We start from the raw sequence: 24,350 nt of genomic DNA on the forward strand, positions 1-24,350 counted from the left end.
CTTAAAGTCTTATGCTCAAATTCTTAATCCCTTTTTAGTTGATTTTTGTGTATTGTAAAAGACAGGGACACAGTTTCATTTTTTTCAAAGGACTATCCAGTTTTCTCAGTGCCATTTTGAAAACCTTGTCCTTTCCCCACTGGATGGACAAGTGCCTCCCTTTTCATAAGCTAACCAACAATATATGGGTATGATTTCTTTCTAGCTTCTCTGTTCTGCTCTGTTGATCTATGTGTCTGTTTTTGTGCCAGAAGCAAATCATTCTGTCTTGATTACTATAGCTTTCTAATACAATTTGAAATCAGCAACCCTAGTCTCAAACTTTGTTCTTTCCCATGATCACTTTCACTCTTTGGTGTTTTGTGATTTAATACATCAGAGTAGACCAAGAGAGATGGAAAAAGTACACAGAAGAAATATACAAAAATATATCTTAATGACTCAGATAATCACAATAGTGTAGTTTCTCCCTCAGAGCCAGACAATGACAATCTGGCATGTGAAGTCAAGTGGGTCTCAAGAAGCACAGCTGCCCATAAAGCTAGTGGAGGTGATAGAATGCCAGCAAAGCTAGTTAAAATCCTCAAAGATGATGCTATTAAAGTGCTCCACTCAATGTGTCAGAAAATTTGGAAAAACCAGCAGTGGCCAGAGGACAGGAAGAGGTCAATCCTCATCCCAATTCCCAAGAAGGGCAGTACTAAAAAATGTTCAAGCCACTGAACATTTGAACTCATCTCCCATGCTAGTAAGGTTATGCTCAAAATCCTCCAGGCTAGGCTTCAGCATTATGTGAACCTAGAACTTCCAGATGTTCAAGCTGCATTTAGAGAAGTCAGAGAAACCAGAAGTCAAATTGCCAACAGTTGCTGGAACATAGAGAAAGTAAGGGAATTCCAGAAAAACATCTGCTTCATTGACCTCACCAAACAGTGTGGATCTCAACAAATTGGAAAACTCTTAAGGAGATGGGAATACCAGAACAACCTTACCTGTCTTCTGAGAAACCTGTTTGCAGTTCAAAATGCAACAGTTAGAGGCAGACAAGGCTCAAAATCAGTGAAGGAGTCCATCAAGGCTGAATATTGTCACCCTGCTGATTTAACTTATATGCAGACCATGTCATGTAAAATGCTGGACTCGATGAGTCCAAAAGGCTGGAATCAAGACTGCTGGGAGAAATATCAACAACCTCAGATATGTGAATGATACCAGTCTAATTGCAGAAAGTGAAGAGGACTAAAGAACCTCTTGATGAGAGTGAAAGAGAATGAAAAAGCTGGCTTAAAACTCAATATCAGAAAAGCTAAAATCATGGCATCTGATCCCGTCATTTACATGGCAAATAGAAGGGGGAAAGGTGGAAGCAGTGACAGATTTCCTCTTCTTGGGCTCTAAAATCACTGTGGATGGTGACTGCAGCCATGAAATTAGACGATGATTGCTTCTTGGGAGAAAAGCTGTGACAATCCTAGACAGTGTGTTAAAAGCAAAAACATTACTTTGCCGACAGAGGTCTGTATAGTCAAAGCTAAGCTCTTTCCTGTAGTCATGTACACATGTAAGAGCTGGACAGACAATAAGTAGGCAGAGTGCTGAAGAATTGATGATTTCAAACCGTGGTGCTGTAGAAGACTGTTGAGAGTTCCTGGGCACCAAGGAGATCAAAACAGTCAGCCATAAAGGAAATCAACCCCATTTAGTCTTAAGAAGCACTGATGCTGAAGCTGAATCTCCAGTACTTTGGCCACCTAATGTGATTAGTTGACTCATTGGAAAAGACCCCGATGCTGGAAGAGATTGAAGGCAGAAGGAAAGGAGGGTGACAGAGGAAGAGATTGTTGGCTGGCATCACCAATTCAACGGACATGAACTAGGGCAAATTCTAGAAGGTGGTAAGGGACAGGGAAGTCTGACATGTTGCAGTCTGTGGAGTCACAAAGAGTCAGACGAGACTTGGCAACTGAAGAACAACAACAGTTTTATACAAGTTGTAGAATTTTTTTTTTTTTCTGTATTGTGAACCATGCCTTGGAATTTTGAAAGACACTGCAATGAATATATAGATAGATATTGGTAGTATAGAGCTTCTCCATTTTTGGCTGCAAAGAATATATTCAATCTGATTTCGGTGTTGACCATCTGGGGATGTCCATGTGTAGAGTCTTCTCTTGTGTTGTTGAAAGAGGGTGTTTGCTATGACCAGTGCATTTTCTTGGCAAAAATTCTATAGTCTTTGCCTTGCTTCATTCTGCATTTCAAGGCCAAATTTGCCTGTTATTCCAAGTGTTTCTTGACTTCCTACTTTTGCATTCCAGTCCCGTATAATGAAAAGAACATCTTTTTTGGGTGTTAGTTCTAAAAGGTCTTGTAGGTTTTTATAAAACCATTCAACTTCAGTTTCTTCAGCATTACTGGTTGGGGCATAGACTTGGATAACTGTGATACTGAATGGTTTGCCTTGGAGATGAACAGAGATCATTCTGTCGTTTTTGAGATGGTGTCCAAGTACTGCATTTCGGACTCTTTTGTTGACCATGATGGCTACTCCATTTCTTCTGATGGATTCCTGCACGCAGTAGTAGATATAATGGTCATCTGAGTTAAATTCACCCATTCCAGTCCATTTTAGTTCACTGATTCCTAGAATGTTGACTTTCATCCTTGCCATCTCTTGTTTGACTGCTTCCAATTTGCCTTGATTCATGGACCTGACATTCCAGGTTCCTATGCAATATTGCTCTTTATAGCATCGGATCTTGCTTCTATCACTAATCACATCCACAACTGGGTATTGTTTTGCTTTGGTTCCATCCATTCATTCTTTCTGGAGTTATTTTTCCACTGATCTCCAGTAGCATATTGGGCACCTAATGACCTGGGGAGTTCCTATTTTGGTGTCCTATCATTTTGCCTTTTCATACTGTTCATGGGGTTCTCAAGGCAAGAATACTGAAGTGGCTTGCCATTCCCTTCTCCAACAAAAATAAGACCAGGAGCTGACTGTGGCTCAGATCATGACTCCTTATTACCAAATTCAGACTCAAATTGAAGAAAGAAGGGGAAACCGCTAGACCATTCAGGTATGACCTAAATCAAATCCCTTATGATTATACAGTGGAAGCGAGAAATAGATTTAAGGGCCTAGATCTGATAGATAGAGTGCCTGATGAACTATGGAATGAGGTTTGTGACATTGTACAGGAGACAGGGATCAAGACCATCCCCATGGAAAAGGAAGGCAAGGGAGGCCTTACAAATAGCTGTGAAAAGAAGAGAGGCAAAAAGCAAAGGAGACAAGGAAAGATATAAGCATCTGAATGCAGAGTTCCAAAGAATAGCAAGAAGAGATAAGACAGCCTTCTTCAGCAATCAATGCAAAAGAAATAGAGGAAAACAACTGAATGGGAAAGACTAGAGATCTCTTTAAGAAAATTAGAGATACCAAGGGAACATTTCATGCAAAGATGGGCTAGATAAAGGACAGAAATGGTCTGGACTTAACAGACGCAGAAGATATTAAGAAGAGGTGGCAAGAATACACAGAAGAACTGTCAAAAAAAGATCTTCATGACCAGATACTCATGATGATATGATCACTCATCTAGAGCCAGACATCTTGGAATGTGAAGTCAAGTGGGCCTTAGAAAGCATCACTATGAACAAAGCTAGTGGAAGTGATGGAATTCCAGTTGAGCTATTTCAAATCCTGAAAGATGATGCTGTGAAAGTGCTGCACTCAATATGCCAGCAAATTTGGAAAACTCAGCAGTGGCCACAGGACTGGAAAAGGTCAGTCTTCATTCCAATCCCAAAGAAAGGCAATGCCAAAGAATGCTCAAACTGCCGCACAATTGCACTCATCTCACATGCTAATAAAATAATGCTCAAAATTCTCACATATTGCTTCAGCAATACATGAACCGTGAACTCCCTGATGTTCAAGCTGGTTTTAGAAAAGGCAGAGGAACCAGAGATCAAACTGCCAACATCCTCTGGATCATGGAAAAAGCAAGAGAGTTCCAGAAAAAACATCTATTTCTGCATTATTGACTATGCCAAAGCCTTTGAGTGTGCGGATCACAATAAACTGTGGAAAATTCTGAAAGATATGGGAATACCAGACTACCTAATCTGCCTCTTGAGAAATCTGTATGCAGGTCAGGAAGCAACAGTTAGAACTGGACATGGAACAACAGACTGGTTCCAAATAGGAAAAGGAGGACATCAAGGCTGTATATTGTCACCCTGCTTATTTAACTTATATACAGAGTACATCATGAGAAAAGCTGGACTGGAAGAAACATAAGCTGGAATCAAGATTGCCAGGAGAAATATCAATAACCTTAGATATGCAGATGATATCACCCTTATGGTAGAAAATGAAGAGGAACTAAAAAGCCTGTTGATGAAAGTGAAAGAGGAGAGTGAAAAAGTTGTCTTAAAGCTCAACATTCAGAAAACGAAGATCATGGCATCTGGTCCCATCACTTCATGGGAAATAGATGGAGAAACAGTGGAAACAGTGTCAGACTTTATTTTGGGGGGCTCCAAAATCACTGCAGGTGTTGACTTGCAGCCATGAAATTAAAAGATGCTTCCTCCTTGGAAGAAAAGTTATGACCAACCTAGATAGTATATTCAAAAGCAGAGACATTGCTTTGCCGACTAATGTCCATCTAGTCAAGGCTATGGTTTTCCAGTAGTCATGTATGGATGTGAGAGTTGGACTGTGAAGAAGGCTGAGCACCGAAGAATTGATGCTTTTGAACTGTGATGTTGGAGAAGACTCTTGAGAGTGCCTTGGACTGCAAGGAACTCCAAGCAGTCCATTCTGAAGGAGATCAGCCCTGGGATTTCTTTGGAAGGAATGATGCTAAAGCTGAAGCTCCAGTACTTTGGCCACCTCATGCAAAGAGTTGACTTATTGGAAAAGACTCTGATGCTGGGAGGAATTGGGTGCAGGAGGAGAAGGGAACGACCGAGGAGGAGATGGCTGGATGGTATCACTGACTCGATGGACGTGAGTCTGAGTGAACTCCGGGAAATGGTGATGGACAGGGAGGCCTGGCATGCTGTGATTCATGGGGTTGCAAAGAGTCGGACACTACTGAGCGACTGATCTGAACTGGGTAGTATGGATGTATTAACAATATTAATCCTTCCAGTCAATAAATATGAAATATGTTTTCTTTTGTGTCTTTATACATTTCTTTCATGAGTGTTTTGAATGTTTTCATACATAGATCTTTCAACACCTTGCTTAAATATATTTCTAAGTATTTAATTTTTGATGCAATTGTAAATGGGATTATTGTATTTCTGTTATTTGTTTTGGTGTACAGATAGGTAACTGAGTTTTATATATTCAAATACAGTTTACAAAATACATGCTATTTTTTAAGAATAGACAATTTTCTCCCCAAATAAGACATACAGAGTGCCCAAGAAGTATGTGACCAAATGCTCAACATCACTATCAGGGAACTATAAATCAAAAGTACAACATATACCATCTCATTCCTGTTTAAATGAATTTTACCATAAAGTAATAAATAAGTGTGGTTGAGGATGTTTAGAAAATGGAGGTCTTAACGGATTATTGGGAGGAATGTATTTTGGTGCAACTTCCAATATACATTCTGGAAGTATCTCATGATATTTCACAAGGAACTGTTATGTGGCCATTAACCCACTTCTGTATATATATTCATTTCTGCATAGATATTCAGAGGAAATGAAATAATTGTCTCAAAGGAAACCCGTACTCCCATGTTCATTGCATCTATATTCACAGTAGCCTAGAAACAACCAATTATGGGAACAATCTAGGTATCTGTCAGCAGGTGAAGAGACTGCAACAATGCAATGTGATTATATATATATATATATATGAATTTTATTTTGCCATTGAAAAAGAAAGAAATTCTTCCATTTGTGGCAGCATGGATGAAATTGGTGGGCCTAATGCTAAGTAAGGCAAGTTAGAGAAAGACAGTTACTGTATGATCTCAATTGTAAGGAATCTAAAAAGAAAAAACGGTGGAACTCAGAAACAGCATAGGTAAGTGATTGCCAAGGCTTGGAGAGTGTGGAAAATAGGGATGGGTTTGTTAAAGGTTATACTTTTTTTGTTGAATTTTTATTTTTACTTTATTTTACTTTGCAATACTGTATTGGTTTTGCCATACATTGACATGAATCCACCACGGGTGTACATGTGTTCCCAAACATGAACCCCCCTCCCACCTCCCTCCCCCTAACATCTCTCTGGGTCATCCCCATGCACCAGCCCCAAGCATGCTGTATCCTGCATCAGACATAGACTGGCGATTCGATTCTTACATGATAGTATACATGTTTCAATGCCATTCTCCCAAATCATCCCACCCTCTCCCTCTCCCTCTGAGTCCAAAAGTCCGCTATACACATCTGTGTCTTTTTTGCTGTCTTGCATACAGGGTCATCATTGCCATCTTTCTAAATTCCATATGTTCATCACAGCACTGTTTATAATAGCCAGGACATGGAAACAACCTAGATGTCCATCAGCAGATGAATGGATAAGAAAGCTGTGATACATATACACAATGGAGTATTACTCAGCCATTAAAAAGAATACATTTGAATCAGTTCTGATGAGATGGATGAAACTGGAGCCGATTATACAGAGTGAAGTAAGCCAGAAAGAAAAACACCAATACAGTATACTAACACATATATAAGGTTATACATTTTAAAACATGAAAATTATAAGGTCTGAGGATCTAATGAATAGCATGATGACTATAACTGATAAGATTGTGTTGTATAATTGATGCTGTCTAAGAGAGTGGAACTTACCTGTGTTCTCTTCAAAAAATAAACGGTAAACATGTCAGATGACAGGATTGTGACTTATTAATAAACAGGGAAAATCTTTTCTAATACATATGTAAATGAGGGTCAGCACTATGGCAGAGGGGTAGGTGGAAATGGCAAGTATACTGGAGTGGGTTGCCATTTCCTCCTCCAAGGAGCTTCCCGAGCTAGGGATTGAACCATCTCCTATGTCTCCTGCATTGCAGGCAGATTCTCTAGCTGCTGAGCCATCAGGGAAGTCCTAACAAAACTACCATATGTCCTAGAAATTCTACTACTGGGCATATACCCTGGGAAAACCATAATTCATAAAGACACGTGTACCCCAAAATTCATTGCAACAGTGTTTACAATAGCCAGGACATGGAAGTAATCTAGACATGCTCTGAGAGGGGAATGGATAAAGAAGTTGTGGTACATCTACACAAGGGAATTTTAATTAATCTTAAAAAGAAGCGAATTTGGGTCACTTGAGCCGAGGTGGATGAACCTGCAGCCTATTATATAGAGTGAAGTAAGTCAGAAAGAGAAAACCAAATATTGTATATTAATGTATATATGGAATCTAGAAAAATGGCACTGATTAACCGAGTTAAGGGCAGGAAGAGAGACACAGAGAACAGATTTGCGGATACAATGGGGGAAGGAGAGGGCAAGTTGAATTGAGAGACTAGTGTTGACACATAGTACATTACCAACTGTAAAATATTGATAGATAGCTAGTGGGAAGTGGCTGAGTGACACAGGAAGCTTAGCCAGTGCTCTGTGACAACCTAGAGAAGTGGGATGGGGTGCGTGGTGGGGGGATTCAAGAGGGAGGGGTACATGTATACTTATGGCTGATTCTCATAGTTGTACAGCAGAAACCAACACATTGTAAAGCAATTATACTCCAGTTAAAAGTAAAGTTATGTCTCTTTTGCTGTCTCGCAAAGAGGGTTATCGTTACCATCTTTCTAAATTCCATATATATGTGTTAGTATACTATATTGGTGTTTTTCTTTCTGGCTTACTTCACTCTGTATAATATGGCAAAACCAACACAATATTGTAAAGCAATTAACCTCCAATTAAAATAAATAAATTTACATTAAAAATAAAAGTATAAGTTACCTATGGCAAAAAGTAAATTTAAAAAATTATATATACATATATCACATTATCATGTTGTTTCTGCTGCTGCTGCTGCTAAGTCACTTCAGTCGTGTCCAACTCTGCGCGATCCCATAGATGGCAGCCCACCAGGCTCCCCCCGTCCCTGGGATTCTCCAGGCAAGGACACTGGAGTGGGTTGCCATTTCCTTCTCCAATGCATGAAAGTGAAAAGTGAAAGTGAAGTTGCTCAGTTGTGCCCAACTCTAGCGACCCCACTGACTGCAGCCCATCAGGCTCCTCTGTCCATGGGATTTTCCAGGCAAAATTACTGGAATGGGGTGCCTTTGCCTTCTCCGAATTATCATGTTATATACTTTAAATATCTTACAGTTTTATTTGCCAATTCTGTCTCAAAAAATACTCTGCTTTCTAGTCAATATTCATGACATTTGATTTATGTATGTCAGTGTCTACATAGGAAAATAAAAACTTTGCAGTATGGACTGAGAACGGAAAAATGGAGACTTTTCCGATGCTTAAATATCACTTAAGCGAAAGGATTAATAATTAAGTAGTTCTCAGTGGATGACTAGCCCCTCAGCCTCTGGCCTTCACTTTTAACTGGACCTGCTTCTCCTCTTCCTAGTGCTTTGGTAAGTTCTTTATCTTTGACGGCAAATTTAACAAGTCAGCTTCCATACAAATGTTATAACTGGGTGCTTAGTCCCCAGTGGTGAAAAAGTCACTTCTACCTGAACCTGCCTGTGTGAAATAAAAGCCTCCTCTGTACAATTTCTGTTTTTAAGGAGATCCAAGAGGCTGAGGGTAGCACTGAGGGGGAGGTTTTGTTTTCCAAGCTGGATCCTCTTGTCAGGACTAGATCAGTGGTGCATGAAATTTTTCAGGCTGCCTGAGCAGTAGTGGTTGTCTTACGCTTGCATACATATGCCCATCACAACCACACACCCCATATAATAAATGATTGGCATGCAGAGCAAAGTTAGGTTCCCATTTTCCAGTGACTGAAGATAAAAAATTTAGACTGATCTTGTTGCCCTAATTCTCTTCCTTTCAGAGTAAAATGTGAATTAAAAATGTGAAATCCCACACAAAACCTTCAAATAAGAAAACTTTAACGTTCCTCCTTCATTATCTTAAAAAAATATTCAATGAATATAAATGCATAGACATCAGTATATTCATAAAGATACACATAAAGGGTAGCTGAAGGATTTTCTAACAAGGATGTCATTAACTTTGATTTGGAAGGTCTCTGACAGTGTTATATCAGAGTTATGTTAGTGTTATCACTAAAAAGTTTGACATTTTTCATGTGGCTGAAATACATTTTTTCTTCTGGACACTGCAGATCATAAAGCCTTTGTGAGACTCCAGCAAAAACTGAGAAACTTGCTCTTGTTTTTCTATTACCACCTCTGATTTTTGAACCTCTGTGGGTGTCTTATCAATAGAAGTCTCATCTGAAATGACTGCTGTTAAAATGAACCTGTGTTGCATTTGGAAAGATAATTTTATTATTTGTTACCATAATAGCTGGAATTTTTGACTACTTTTCCATTCTGTAGGAAATTTTACATTTTGAAATATGAGTGCTTGTAGTAAAGTTACAGGGACTTTGTGTAAGAGTTTTAAAAAATTAATGCTTTGATCAATACTTGGAACTAGAAAATAGGATTGGGGTGACCTGATTTCTCTCAGTCCTTTTGCTTGGTTACAGAGTGGGAACCACATCAGATGGTGACCATTCTGCTCCTTATACAATTCCTGGGAAGTCAGTCCACAGTTTCCTTTAATGATCCACCCCAGGACTCAACAGCCCAGATTGTTGAAATTTCTTATTATATGTACATTGAAGCTTGAAGTCATTCCATGCTTTGTTTTCCATTTTCCATGGAATTTGAAACCTCTTTAGTCTAATAATTCCTAATAAACTTTTTTGTGATTATTAAAGGATCTTGAGCATAATTTTCTAAGGGTAGGCCATCTTCAGGATTTAGCATTTTTCATGTCTTATTTGCACTCTATCGTTTGGATATTTTGGTATATGAATAGATAATCATGATTGAAATTGTATCAAAGCTTCATAATTTACAAAGCAATTTTTATATCCATGCTGGTCTTAGTCTCATTATGATAAACAAGGAGACAAGGGTTTCATGCACTTAAGGAAGAAAGAAACCTGGGAAGCAAGAAAGGAAGTTAAGGTGATGTGTAATGAAGGGTTGGATAGAGCAGGAAATGGATGTGAGAACATGAAATAATGGGATGCTTACGTATTTCAGTGGCCAAACTACAAAAGATAGATGGGTCTGCAAGAACAATTGCCCTTTTTGGATTCACTAATTTTTGTAGCAAAATCAAAGCCTCATATTTTTTGCAGACTCTTGCCTGATTGAATCCCATCCTGACAAAGTTGGCACACAGATGCTCTGCACACAGGTGTGTACACAGAATTTGAAAAATAAAAATGAGCTGATTTGTATTGTGGCTAACAATTGTTCTTTGGTCTGCTCTTTCCCTCCAATTTTCTGTACTCTTCCTGCATGTTCTACCGGGTAGGATGTGGGAAATGGGTAGCTCAAACACACATATTAAAAATTGTGGGGATAAAGTTGACTCCATTACAAGTTAAAGTTACACTGCTGGTTCAGCAGTAAAGAACCCACCTGCCAATGCAGGAGACACGGGTTCGATTTCTTGAGTGGTGAAGATCCCCTGGACAAGGAAATGGTAACCCATTCCGTATTCACACCAGGGAAATCCCATGGACAGTGGAGCCTGGTTGGTTATGGTCCAAGGGGTTGCAAAAGAATCAGGCACAAATTAGTGACTAAATAACACAATCAGGGAAGTCTTTTACCCATCATTCCCTCTTTCTGGCCACTGCTGAATATGATTTAAAACCCGGAGATTTGGAGTTGTATTTGAAAATCAGAAACATGTATTATTTTCCAATTGAAAGAGGAATCTGTACACTCAGTCCATAAATGTTCAAAATCTTAGAACTTCATTAAGTTGTGATGACTACAGTGAGACAGTCAAGGTTGAGAAATAGAAGCTCAGCCTTCTCTCCCCAGCAAGACAGCTGCCAGATGACACTGTGCTCTGAGCTTGTTCTCTTGGCCTCTGTTCTGCTCGTCTCCTGCATGCAGAGCAAGAAAACTTAAAAAGCTATTAGGGTATGGGGGGCTCAGATACTCCATGGCAAACATTTTCCTCAATCCCACTAAGAAAACAATTTTTTTTTCTTTTTTTGGAAACTGTAAGGAAAGATTTATGGACCTTCGGGTTTATAAAACCATCTGGTGCTTTGTAGTTTGCAGGCTGGTTACTTTGAGAGTTCAAAGCTTGGACTGACCACACCACTATTGTTACCACTCCCTCCTTCTTGAACAGTTGAATTTTCTTTCTACAATGATACCTAAAAAGCTAGTCTTTTAAACTTATGGACAACTTGTAAAAATCAGTAGGATTTAGGAGAATGTACCTGTTGATTTAAACAGCATTTTTACTGTTTGACCCTTGCTGCCTTTAGGAATCCAGTTGGTGAACTCTGAGTTTCCACTTAGCTTAGCTTCCTTGTGGGAGAACTGCATACTATAGGTTTTGTTTTAGCAGTCGGTGACTTTGACCCCTCTCCCTAAAGTGTTTAGGCTGAGGAGGACTCAAAAAAGCTTTCTGATGGGATATTTACAACCTCTTCCAAGCTAAAGTAGTCTTCCTCTCAGCATAGCAAACCCATATATAGAAATGGTTTTCAGCCTCTACAGAGTGATCTGGTGGAGCAACTCAGATCAAAGGCTTGATATTTGAAAAATGCACATTCACATTGCTGAGAAAAAAAAAAAAAAAAAAGTGTTACGCAAGTCAGTAATATCACTTCAATGTGACTCAAGTGTGTTCTCAGATTCAAAGGAAAATGGAGAAAATGAGAACAGGGTGTATAAGCTTTCTCTGCCTAGTTCTATTTGTAACTGAGCTGAAATCTCAAATATGCCTTACTTCTAGTGAGGGGTCCCAAAGGTCTCTGGGTGTAGGGCAATCTGCTTATTAATTGCCTGTACCTGTGATAATCTTGTACACTTAGATTACAAGAGTGACAAACTTTGATCCACCTCACACTTTTAGAATGCAAATTATCTACACTTTATTAAAGAAATAGCGTTTTAAGGAAGAATATAAAATGAGAAACAGATATAATCTGGATTAGCCCTTTAGATACCTTCAGTGGAGATCAGTTGAGAATTATCTCCAGAAAGAATGAAGGGATGGAGCGAAAGCAAAAACAATACCCAGCTATGGATGTGACTGGTGATAGAAGCAAGTTCTGATGCTATAAAGAGCAATATTGCATAGGAACCTGGAATGTCAGGTCCATGAATCAAGACAAATTGGAAGTGGTCAAACGAGATGGCAAGAGTGAATGTCGACATTCTAGGAATCAGTGAACTAAAATGGACTGGAATGGGTAAATTTGAATCAGATGAACATTATGTCTACTACTGTGGGCAGAAATCCCTTAGAAGAAATGAAGTAGGCATCATGGTCAACAAAAGAGTCCAATGTGCAGAACTTGGAAGCAATCTCAAAAATGACAGAATGATCTGTTTCCAAGGCAAACCATTCAATATTACAGTAATCCAAGTCTATGCCCCAACCAGTAATGCTGAAGAAGCTGAGATTGAATGGTTCTATGAAGATTTACAAGACCCTTTAGAACTAACACCCAAAAAAAGATGTCCTTCTCATCATAGGGGACTGGAATGCAAAAGTAGGAAGTCAAGAAAAACCTGGAGTAACAGGCAAATTTGGCCTTTGAATACAGAATGAGGCAGGGCAAAGCCTAATAGAGTTTTGCCAAGAGAACGCACTGGTCATAGCAAACACCCTCTTCCAACAACACAAGAAAAGACTCTACACATGGACATTACCAGATGGTCAACATCAAAATCAGATTGATTATATTCTTAATAGCCAAAGATGGAGAAGCTCTATACAGTCAGCAAAAACAAGACGGGGCTGACTGTGGCTCAGATCATCAGCTCCTTATTGCCAAATTCAGACTTAAATTGAAGAAAGTAGGGAAAATCACTAGACCATTCAGGTATGACCTAAATAAAATCCCTTATGATTATACACTGGAAGTGAGAAATATATTTAAGGGCCTAGATCTGATAAATAGAGTGCCTGATGAACTATGGACGGAGGTTCCTGATATTGTGCAGGAGATAGGGATCAAGACCATCCCCATGGAAAGAAATGTCAAAAAGCAAAATGGCTGTCTGGGGAGGCCTTACAAAAAGACGTGAAAAGAAGAGAAGTGAAAAACAAAGGAAAAAAGGAAAGATATAAGCATGTGAATGCAGAGTTCCAAAGAATAACAAGAAGAGATAAGACAGCCTTCCTCAGTGTTCAATGCAAAGAAATAGAGTAAAATAATAGAATGGAGAAGACTAGAGATCTCTTAAAGAAAATTAGAGATACCAAGGGAACATTTCATGCAAAGATGGGCTTGATAAAGGACAGAAATGGTATGGACTTAACAGAAGAAGAAGATATTAAGAAGAGGTGGCAAGAATACACAGAAGAACTGTACAAAAAAAGATCTTCATGACCAAGATAATCATGATGGTATGAGCACTCACCTAGAGCCAGACATCCTGGAATATGAAGTCAAGTGGGCCTTAGAAAGCATCATTACAAACAAAGCTACTGGAGGTAATGGAATTCCAGTTGAGCTATTTCAAATCCTGAAAGATGATGCTGTGAAAGTGCTGCACTCAATATGCCAGCAAATTGGAAAACTCAGCAGTGGCCACAGGACTGGAAAAGGTCAGTCTTCATTCCAATCCCAAAGAAAGGCAATGCCAAAGAATGCTCAAACTGCTGCACAATTGCACTCATCTCACATGCTAGTAAATTAATGCTCAAAATTCTCCAAGCCAGCCTTCAGCAATACATAAACCGTAAACTTCCAGATGTTCAAGCTGGTCTTAGAAAGGCAGAGGAACCAGAGATCAAATTGCCAACATCTGCTGGATCATGGAAAAAACAAGAGAGTTCCAGAAAAACATCTCTTTCTGCTTTATTGGCTATGCCAAAGCCTTTGACTGTGTGGATCACAATCAACTGGAAAATTCTTCAAGAGAAGGGAATACCAGACCACCTGACCTGCCTCTTGAGAAACCTATATGCAGGTCAACAAGCATCAGTTAGAACTGGACATGGAGCAACAGACTGGTTCCAAATAGGAAAAGTAGTACGCCAAGGCTGTATATTGTCACCCTGCTCATTTAACAAATAGGCAGAGTACATCATGAGAAACGCTGGGATAGAAGAAGCACAGCTGGAATCAACATTGCCGGGAGAAATATCAATAACCTCAGATATAAAGATGAAACCACCCTTACAGCAGAAAGTGAAGAGGAACTAAAAAGCCTCTTGATGAAAGTGAAAGAGGAGAGTGAAAAAGTTGGCTTAAACTCAACATTCAGAAAACGAAGATCATGGCATCTGGTCCCATCACTTCATGGCAAATAGATAACTGTGGAAGCAGTATCAGACTTCATTTTTTTACTTCCAAATCACTGCAGATGGTGACTGTACCCATGAAATTAAAAGACGCTTACTCCTTGGAAGAAAAGTTATAACCAAACCAGATAGCATATTGTAAAGCAGAGACATTATTTGTCAACAAAGGTCCATTTAGTCAAGGCTATGGTTTTCCAGTGATCATGTATGAATGTGAGAGTTGGACTGTGAAGAAAGCTGAGTGCCAAAAAATTGATGCTTTTGAACTGTGGTGTTGGAGAAGACACCTGCGAGTCCCTTGGACTGCAAGGAGATCCAACCTGTCCATTCTAAACGACATCAGACCTGGGATTTCTTTGGAAAGAATGATGCTAAAGCTGAAACTGAAGTACTTTGGCCACCTCTTGCAAAGAGTTGACTCATTGGAAAAGACTCTGATGCTGGGAGGGATTGGGGGCAGGAGGAGAAGGGGTCGACAGAGGATGAGATGGCTGGATGACATCACTGACTCGATGAATGTGAGTCTGAGAGAACTCCGGGAGTTGATGATGGACAGGGAGGCCTGGCGTGCTGCGATTCATGGGGTCGGAGAGAGTCGGACACGACTGAGCAACTGAACTGAATTGACTGAACTGAGTCCCAGAAAATTAGTTGTATTCATAGGTTTTTTTACTATTGTTATAGTATTTGTGGATTACACATTTTATGGGTGTCTGGCATTCTCCTAGGTAGAGTATAATTGTATCTTCAGATTACACAACATTTTGAGGATAGGGCTCTTTATTTTTTTCTTTGCATGTTCAACATGCTTTATGATAACAATAGAAAAAGTCTTCTGTGTGCATCTATGCATGCAAATGTTTTAACGTATTATATCAGTGTTTACTTGACATATGTATCTTCCATACCTTATCTGATATGCTAGAAACTAAATATTAACTATATTGTGATGAAAATTAATTCTCCTGACAACTCCTTGTTTCCCCATATTATTTTCTGAAATGATTATAATGAACTACAATATTGTGGAAGTCTATGTTCAGAATATAAATCTCAAAGTATGAGCCTCAGAGATTGAATCTTGAGGTGTGATCTGTTCCTTAACTTTGTCTTAACCCATTAGACATTATGTCAGCAGTTAGGCAAGGCAACATTTATTCTTCCACAACAGTAGCTCTTATTTTGCTTCTCAAACTCTGATAAATCTACTTGTTTGCATCCTCTTTCCAACACAGTGCTAACATGTCAAAGTTCATATGTAGACTGAGATGAAAACGGAATTGTGCATCTTAAATGATATAGTCATTTGTTTGGAAAATGGGGAGACTCCAGATTGAACAGATATGATACACAGATATTTGTCTAAACTGGTTCTGAATCTGACTCATCTGTGACTGAATCTTGGTTACCAGACGTGCATTTCATTTCTACTTAAATTCCAAAAGGACTTGGGAGATTTTAATCAGATTCTTTTAATTTACTTTTAGTTAATCCCCTTAGAAACAATTTATAGATTAAGAGAAACCTCCCAGCACCTTGTGAATAAGATTGCATCTCCTAAAACGGTTACTTCTTGTATTGCTCAGTGACTGATTGGTGTAAGAAAGCAGGCTGACTTGGGCTGCTTTCTTTCCTACTGTTTTGTAGTCAGTATAAAAGCAGAGGGCTCTGTAAGCATAGTTGAGTGAATACGCAGCTAGAGGCTCAAGATTTTAGAGTCACCTTTTGCTTACTCACTTCTCCTTTCCTGTCCTCATATCACATCTGTCACCAGTTTTCTGAGATGGTTCCTCCAGAGAGTGGGCGTTTCCATCTGACTGAGATGTGAAGTGCACTGAAAACAGTTATGAGCTTTGACAGACATATCAACTTCAGTTTTCCTAACTAGCAGCACCAAATAAACTCTGACCTGGGAATTACTGACCTCATGTCTGCCAACGTGTTGACCCATGGTTGCCATCACCATTTAGAAAAGTACATTTGAAAATATCACATGATGTGAGTTTCAGTTGTAAATTTGGGAAACTTCATTCCATCTGTTGTCATAACTGAGAAATTTAGAGAATGTCTGAAACTATATATACACTTTTATATACTGTTTTATGTATAGCTATAATTTATTTATATAAACTTAAATATGCTTATATATATATATATATATATATATATATATAATTAGCTAGGTTTATTGTATTAAATACTTTTTACCTTTATCAAGAAAGGGCAAAACAAATTCATTCTTTCATGTTATTGTGTTTGGTCTTTCCTCTTAACCTTCTGAATCAAGTTCTAGTTTTCACTCTAAATGGAGTAGAATCCACACCAAGTTTGTTTTCTCCCTCAGCTTATTAAATACTTCATCATGGGGTCATCTTCATGTATTTTCTGACCTCTAAATTTCACCAGAGAAAACCCACAATTTGCCCCAAAACCATCATGAGACTCTGCCAGCCTTGGCCTCTTGATCATTTGTTTGAGATTTTTATACTAACCACGCATTTCTGGGTAAGTAGGCACACATATCCATGCTTTTCTGCAATATTATGGCAGAAGCCTTGGTCAGTGGTTTTCACGGGGAGCGGGGAAGCTATATTTTAGTATTAGAGTGACCCCTGGGGCCTGGGCAAAATGCAGATTGCAGAAAAGGAGACATGACCATTCCAAGAACTTTGGCTTTTGACCCAGAAATATATCCTAATGAGTCTATGGCTGAATTTCCACAGTGATTCTTAGCACAATAAAACTGACGAGCATGAGTTCTTCTGAAATGCTTACATTTTAGTTTCTTAACCACATGTGAACACCACTGAAGCATTTAGAAATAATCTTTGGATTCTCAAAGTTCACAAACATTTGTCTGACCTTGAAAAAGGCCACAGGCAAAGTATATGGAAATCTGAATCTGGAATAACTGAATTAAATGAGATAATGTATGTGATAATTCTCTGTGACTTGTAACTACAACACTAATATTGATCATTGGTATGTACAAGTTGATTGTTTTCTTTAGGTTCCATGGAATAAGATTTAGGTTCGGTCAGATTATTTGGTTGCTGTATGTGTCATGCTGCTGCTGCTGCTGCTGCTAAGTCGCTTCAGTCATGTCCAACTCTGTGCGACACCATAGACGGCAGGCTCCCCAACAGGCTCCTCCATACCTGGGATTCTCCAGGCATGAACACTGGACTGGGTTGTCATTTTCTTCTCCAAAGCCTGAAAGTGAAAATTGAAAGTGAAGTCATTCAGTCGTGTCCTACTCTTAGCAACCATATGGACTGCAGCCTACCAGGCTCCTCCGTCCATGGGATTTTCCAGGCAAGAGTATTAGAGCGGGGTGCCATTGCCTTCTCCGGTATATGTCATATTAATACTAGTACTAAGTCGCTTCAGTCGTGTCCGACTCTGTGCGACCCCATAGACGGCAGCCCACCAGGCTACCCCGTCCCTGGGATTCTCCAGGCAAGAACACTGGACTGGGTTGCCATTTCCTCCTCCAATGCGTGAAAGTGAAAAGTGAAAGTGAAGTTGCTCAGTCTTGTTCAACTCTTAGCGACCACACGGATTGCAGCCTACCAGGCTCCTCCACCCATGGGATCTTCCAGGCAAGAGTGCTGGGGTGGGGTGCCATTGCCCTCTCCGGGTATATGTCATAGTGAAAGATAAATTGAATTAGATTCAGACAACTGATTCTGCTCTCACTTTGGTATACCAGTTGTCTGTTGGTTCTACACTCCTTCTCCTCCTATTTCTGGGAAATATTTCTTTCTTCTGCTTTCTTTCTGTCTCTTTCTCTTAGAAATCATCTATTCCCCACCTGAGTCTTTGTTTTGGGGGTGGGGCTGACCCTATTTCCTCACTCCAGGAATGGCCACCTGTCTTGATCTGAGCACTCAGGATTCACCTAATTTATTCATGGTGGGCTTGTGAGTAACTATACTTGCCTCTGGGACTTCTCTAGAGCTTTTGGGATGAGTAAAGATACAGCTTCTAGTAGTTGCATTTTCTGTTCTGTCAGGACAGCCTGCCTGTCAACCTGGAGCTATGGAAAGAGTGGAGAAAAGAGACACATTCCTGATAATAAAGGTTGGACACTACCTCCTCCCATTCTCCAAGTCAGTCCCACTGAACTTCCCTGCTCTTGGGTCCAAAGAACATCTCCATTTTTTCGTGTGTTTAATTTGGTTCAGAGAAGCTTCTGTTCCTGGCAAAGGAATGTTCTGGTTTCTTCCCACCATCATTCACTGGCTGGCTACTAGTTGTGTTACCTTGAACTTGATAGTCATGTTTCTTCAGGTTCAGTGTTTTCATGTGTGAAAATAAATTGTAGCATTTAGAAATCAAAAAAATTAAACAGTATACTGAAATGACAATATTTGAGAGTGTTATCAAGTTATGGGAGTTGGTTGCTATTAAATGAGTTGCTTTCAGGCTAGATCCAAAGAAATGGAAGAAGGAGGCATCTGTGGAACTTAAACAGAGTCCTGCAGAAGACGACACCTTGAAGAAAGTGTAATTGTATCTGGAAAACTTAAGAGGAGGGAGCCAGGGGAATAAGTTCACTGATCTCATTCTGTTTCCTTCCATCCATCTCCTGCCCGGGCTTCCCATTTGTTGATTGCAACAGGAAGACAGAAAGTGAGGGGGCCTGTTGATGCGGTCCCTAGGCCATCCCACAGAGGCCATAAACATGGTGGAGAAGGAAGAAAGTATATCCAGAAGGGCAAAGAGAAGGAATCTGGCATGGCAGATAATCTTGGACTTGTCTTCCAGTTCTAAAATTAAATGAGAATGAATAAAAATCTAGAAGGACGTGACATTGGGATTCGTTTGGATTAATGTACACATATGAGTGAGAAAAGAGAAAGGAAATCTTACATTGCTCCCCCCTCTTTTCTGCACATTTAATATCTCAGTTCATTAAAAGCATGCCTAATTAGGCCAATGATGTGTTACTGTTTTGAATGACATGGCAAAAGAGTTAGGTAATTTACTACTTAAATTAGACAATAAATTGATTCAAATTATTCTTGAAAGTTGATTTTAAAAATTAGAATAGTACTTTGAGTGTTGATTTTGTAAATAGATTTAGAAAAGTTCATTTCTTTTGTATGCAGTAAAGTTGAATAGCTTTAAGTTACTCAACTAACATGTGCTTGAAAAAATCAGAAAAGTAGATTCACAAATGTGGAGAAGGACCTAGTGGTTAGTAGTGGGTGGGGGGTTATTAAGTGATGGCAAATGTCCAAACTATTGGATATAAGGTAAGCTGAAGGATGTTTTCTACAACATGGGTAATGTAGCCAACGTTTTGTAGTAAATGTAAGGAGAAAGCAACCTTTAAACATTGTATATATTGTTTTAAAAAGCAGAAGACGGACAATCATTTATTTTAAAAAACTAAGCACTAAACAGAGGCCTAGTGTTTCATCTGGTTTCTCCACTAAAGAGGTAGGAATTTGTCTAATTGCTTGAGAAAGCCTGACCACCTTAAGTGACTCTTAACCCATTAGACTAGGAGCCGAGTTCCCTTGCTCTCTGCTCCCACAGGATGAATCCTTCCTGTTTCCCCATCTCTTCGTGATTTCAATTACTTGTTCAAATACATATCTTTTCCACTAGAAAATAATCTTAATGAAATCAGTGACCTCACCTGTCCCATTTATCAAAGTATTTTCTTTCTATAATGTAGAATCTAGTGCTGGGGAGGCATTCAGTAAACCGTTGTCAAATACATAAAGATTTTTAAGGACACAGAAGACTGGAGAGGTTGAATCACCTGCCCAGAGTCATACAAGTTATACCTCTGGCTTACACTTGGATTAGAACCCACTTGTGTTTATCAAGAGAATCCAGCTTTCCCTCCATTTGAGTGCTACCTTGAGGAAGGGCTGGTGTGACTAGAGAGGTTCATTTATACTTTTTCCTGTTTTCTGCTCTGGGAACAGTATTTTGGATCCAGTGTTATATAATGGAGGGTTCTAAGATCACTGTGATAATAGAACATATACTTTAAAAGTAGTTTAAAATTATAGATGCCTGCTTAGTGATATTTCTACATGTTTCAGAAAGTTACATGATCTAGAACGTTCTTGTGAAATCTATCTTTTACTACTTTTAATTTTCATCTTGTACTTTATGTTAAAATTTAAAGTAAGTATTTTTTGTTTTGTCTTGTTTTTGTTTTTTGTTTTTTAATCATCTTCTAAGGCCTTCCCTGGTGGCTCAGATGTTAAAGAATCCACTTGCAATGAACAAGACCTGAGTTTGATCCCTGGGTTGGGAAGATTTCTTACAGGAGGGCATGGCAACCCACTTCCGTTTTGTTGCCTGGAGAATTCCATGGATGGAGGAGCCTGATGGGCTACAGGTCATGGAGTCGCAAGGAGTCGCTCACGACTGAGTGAATCAGACACACATACTACTATCAAATATTTATTCACTATAAGGGTGTGTAGGGTGGAGGTACTCCAAGTTTTTTTAATGTATTGGTTATGGACTAACCATAAAGAAATCTTGCTGTTTGTGATAACATGAATGAATCTTGAGCGCATTATGCTATATGAAGTAAGTCCGAGAAAGACAAATGCTCCATGACCACACTTAAATGTAGAATCAAACAACAACCACGAGGAACAAAACATAAATACAGAGAACAGATTGGTGGTTTCCAGATGCGGGGTTTGGGTGGGCAGCCAACATGGGTGAAGTGGGTTAAAAGGTACAAATTTACAGTTATATACAAGTCATGGGGATACAACACAGAGCGTGGTGACTCTAGTTACTGATAGCATATCGCACACTTGAAAGTTGTAGAGAGTAGGTCTTAAAAGTTTTCAACACAAGAAAGAAATCATAACAATGTGTGATGATGGATGTTAACTAGATTTACTGTGGTGATTACTTTCCATCTGAGGCACCAAGGAAGCCCCTATTTGCAGTATATAGAAATACCAAATCATTCTGTTGTACCTCTGAAACTTGTATGATGCTAAATGTCATTGTATTAATATCTTAATCTAAAAAATACACCATAAAGAAAAAGGAGAGAGAGAGACTTTGATTATATGCATTTCTATGTTCCTTATGGTCTTATTTCACCTGTATTAATTGACCTAAAAATCTATGCCCAAATGGCCCTGAATAACATGATGACTTGAGAAATTTTACTGACAAGAAGAGAGAAGGAAGAGAGTCTACGTTTTAATATTAATGCAATAGGCATTTGACCTTAGAAAACAGAAAATAAGACTCCCCAGATTTTACTGATAAACCCTCTGCCCTTTGTCCCAGTGGTGAAAAATGAAAGTGAAAGCTACTCAGTCATCTGTGACTCTTTTTGACTCCATGGGCTGTATTCTCCATGCCAGAATACTAGAGTGGGCAGCTGTTCCCTTCTCCAGGGCATCTTCCCCACCCAAGGATCGAACCCAGGTCCCCAGAAATGCTGGCAGATTCTTTACCAACTGAGCCACAAGGGAATATTCCAAGAAATGAGGAAATGCTGTTTTCCACTCTTATTTAGACAGGGTAAAGCAACCCAGGAATATGCTTGTGTATTTTGTGATGTGTTTCATTACTTATGTTATTTATTAATTTTTTTGCATTTTAATGTATGTGGTATAGTGTAAGAGATGTGATATTTAGATGTGTACAAATCCTTGTAGTAATATGGTAATATATTGTATTTTCATCAAAGAAGATAATTATGGTCTAATTCTGTCTTTTATACAAAGTAAAATTCCTATGTCTCACTGTAGGAAATAATTTCTGAAGGATATTAAAGACATACATATCTATATAGTTGGTCGTGAGAGATGTTAAAAACGAAGTTCATAAATATCCATTATCTCATCTACCACATATTTGGCATTCATTTTAAATTGGACAATATTATTATACATTATTAGTGAAATGAAATGAAACATGTGAAATGAATGAGTTATATTTAAAGATGCAACTTCTCAGCAAGTGATGCATTTGTAACCCTATTTCATTATGTGCTTTCTGATATGAGCAAAATATAAATAGAGATGTTGTGTTCTGAGATTATTTAAATTTAGGAAGGATAAAGGAAATGGAATTTTTGATTAAGAGGAATACATTAAATAGATTGATTTTACTTTTGAATTTTCTTTATGTATAGACTTCATAATAGGGCTTCAACTACATAAAAGGGAACCATTAAATAAGCTAGAGTTAGAAATTCATTTTAAATATTGAATGATTTAATTAAGTTTTATTAGTGTCTCTTCTTTTTTTCCATGTTGAGTAGCATCATGGATAGATTTGCATTTTATTTTTATAAACGGTGATACATGTTCATTTCTTAAAATAATTTTTTTCACATAAACTGAAATGGCCAAAGAAAGAAATAGTAAGCAACTGTGAAGTATTAAAATCCACAAAATTTAGTCACTGCGTTGCTTTTTTGATTTAAAAACTGATATACAGTTTCTCTAGTAAAAAATTATATTTGCTTCATATTTGTGATCATATGCTGTATGATCACATTTAAATGTGGCATCAAACAACAACCATGAGGACCAAAACATAAATAAAGAGAAGAGATTGGTGATTTCCAGAAGTGGGTTTTGGGTGTTTTTTTTTAATATAATCATAATGGTTTTTATATAAACATAATGGTTTTTGCCCCAGTATAGCAACGGTTCCATGTCCCACCTCTCAGGCCAGGTGCAAATGATGCTTGCTATTGCACTGGACATTGGCAATCAAGAGCAGAGCAGGTAGCAAAATGGTGTCAAGCAAACAGGCAAGGAACAATGAAACAGTAAATTACATGAATTATACCACTATTAACAACTTGTTCACTATGAGGGGTAAATAGGGTGTGGAGCTAACCAACATTATCCTCAGGATTATGCAAGTACTCTTAATGTATTAGTTATGGACTTACTATGAAGAAATCTTGCTCTCTGTGATAGCATGAATGAACCTTGAGGGCATTATGTTATGCAAAATAAATCAGATAAAGACAAATGCTATATGAGCTCACTTAAATGAGGAATCAAAAACCGATAACCACAAAGAGCAAAACATAAATACAGAAAACAGTTTGGTAATTTCCAGAGGCAGGGTTTGGGTGGGGGAGCCAGAATGAGTGAAATGGATACAGATTTCCCATTATAAACAAGTCATGGGGATATAATACAAAAAGTTAATAATAGTGTATTGTATACCTGAAAGTTGCTAAGAGAGTAGATGTCAAAGTACTCAACACATGAAAAGTTTGAAGCAGTCTGTGATGATGGATCACACTAGTACACTAACACCAGAATAACTGTGGTCATAACTTTGCAATATATACAAATATCAAACCATTGTGCTGCATATCTAAATGTGCATCGTGTTGTATGTCCATTAAAAGATAACCTACATCTTGGGAAAAAAGTAGACATAGACTTTGGCCATAGACTTTGTACGGTCCTTCATATTCCTGTTTCACCTTTGTTAACTGACAAAAGAATCTAGGAGGATATAGCCCTGAAAAACTTGATGACTTGTGAAATTTTCCTAACATAAGAGGGGAAGGAAAGAGAGTCTAGGTTGTAATACTTATTCAACAGGCATTTTCCCTGGATAAGAGAAAATAAGATGTCCCAGACTTTCTGGATAAACCCTCTGCCTTTTGCCACACTGGGGATCAAGAGTAAAAAGTTACCTTGAATGTTAAATATAAACGCTCAGTATTTTTCAAGGATCCCTTTATGTTAAGAATTTGTATTTATAGATGAGTTTTTTAAATTATTCACATTTGCAAAATATTTAACTGATTTTGAGTTTACTACTTTACTCCTTTACATTAATAAAAATGTAATACTATC

The sequence above is a fragment of the Ovis aries genome, chromosome 20 (assembly GCF_016772045.2).
Source record: "Ovis aries strain OAR_USU_Benz2616 breed Rambouillet chromosome 20, ARS-UI_Ramb_v3.0, whole genome shotgun sequence".
Taxonomy (NCBI): Eukaryota; Metazoa; Chordata; class Mammalia; order Artiodactyla; family Bovidae; genus Ovis; species Ovis aries.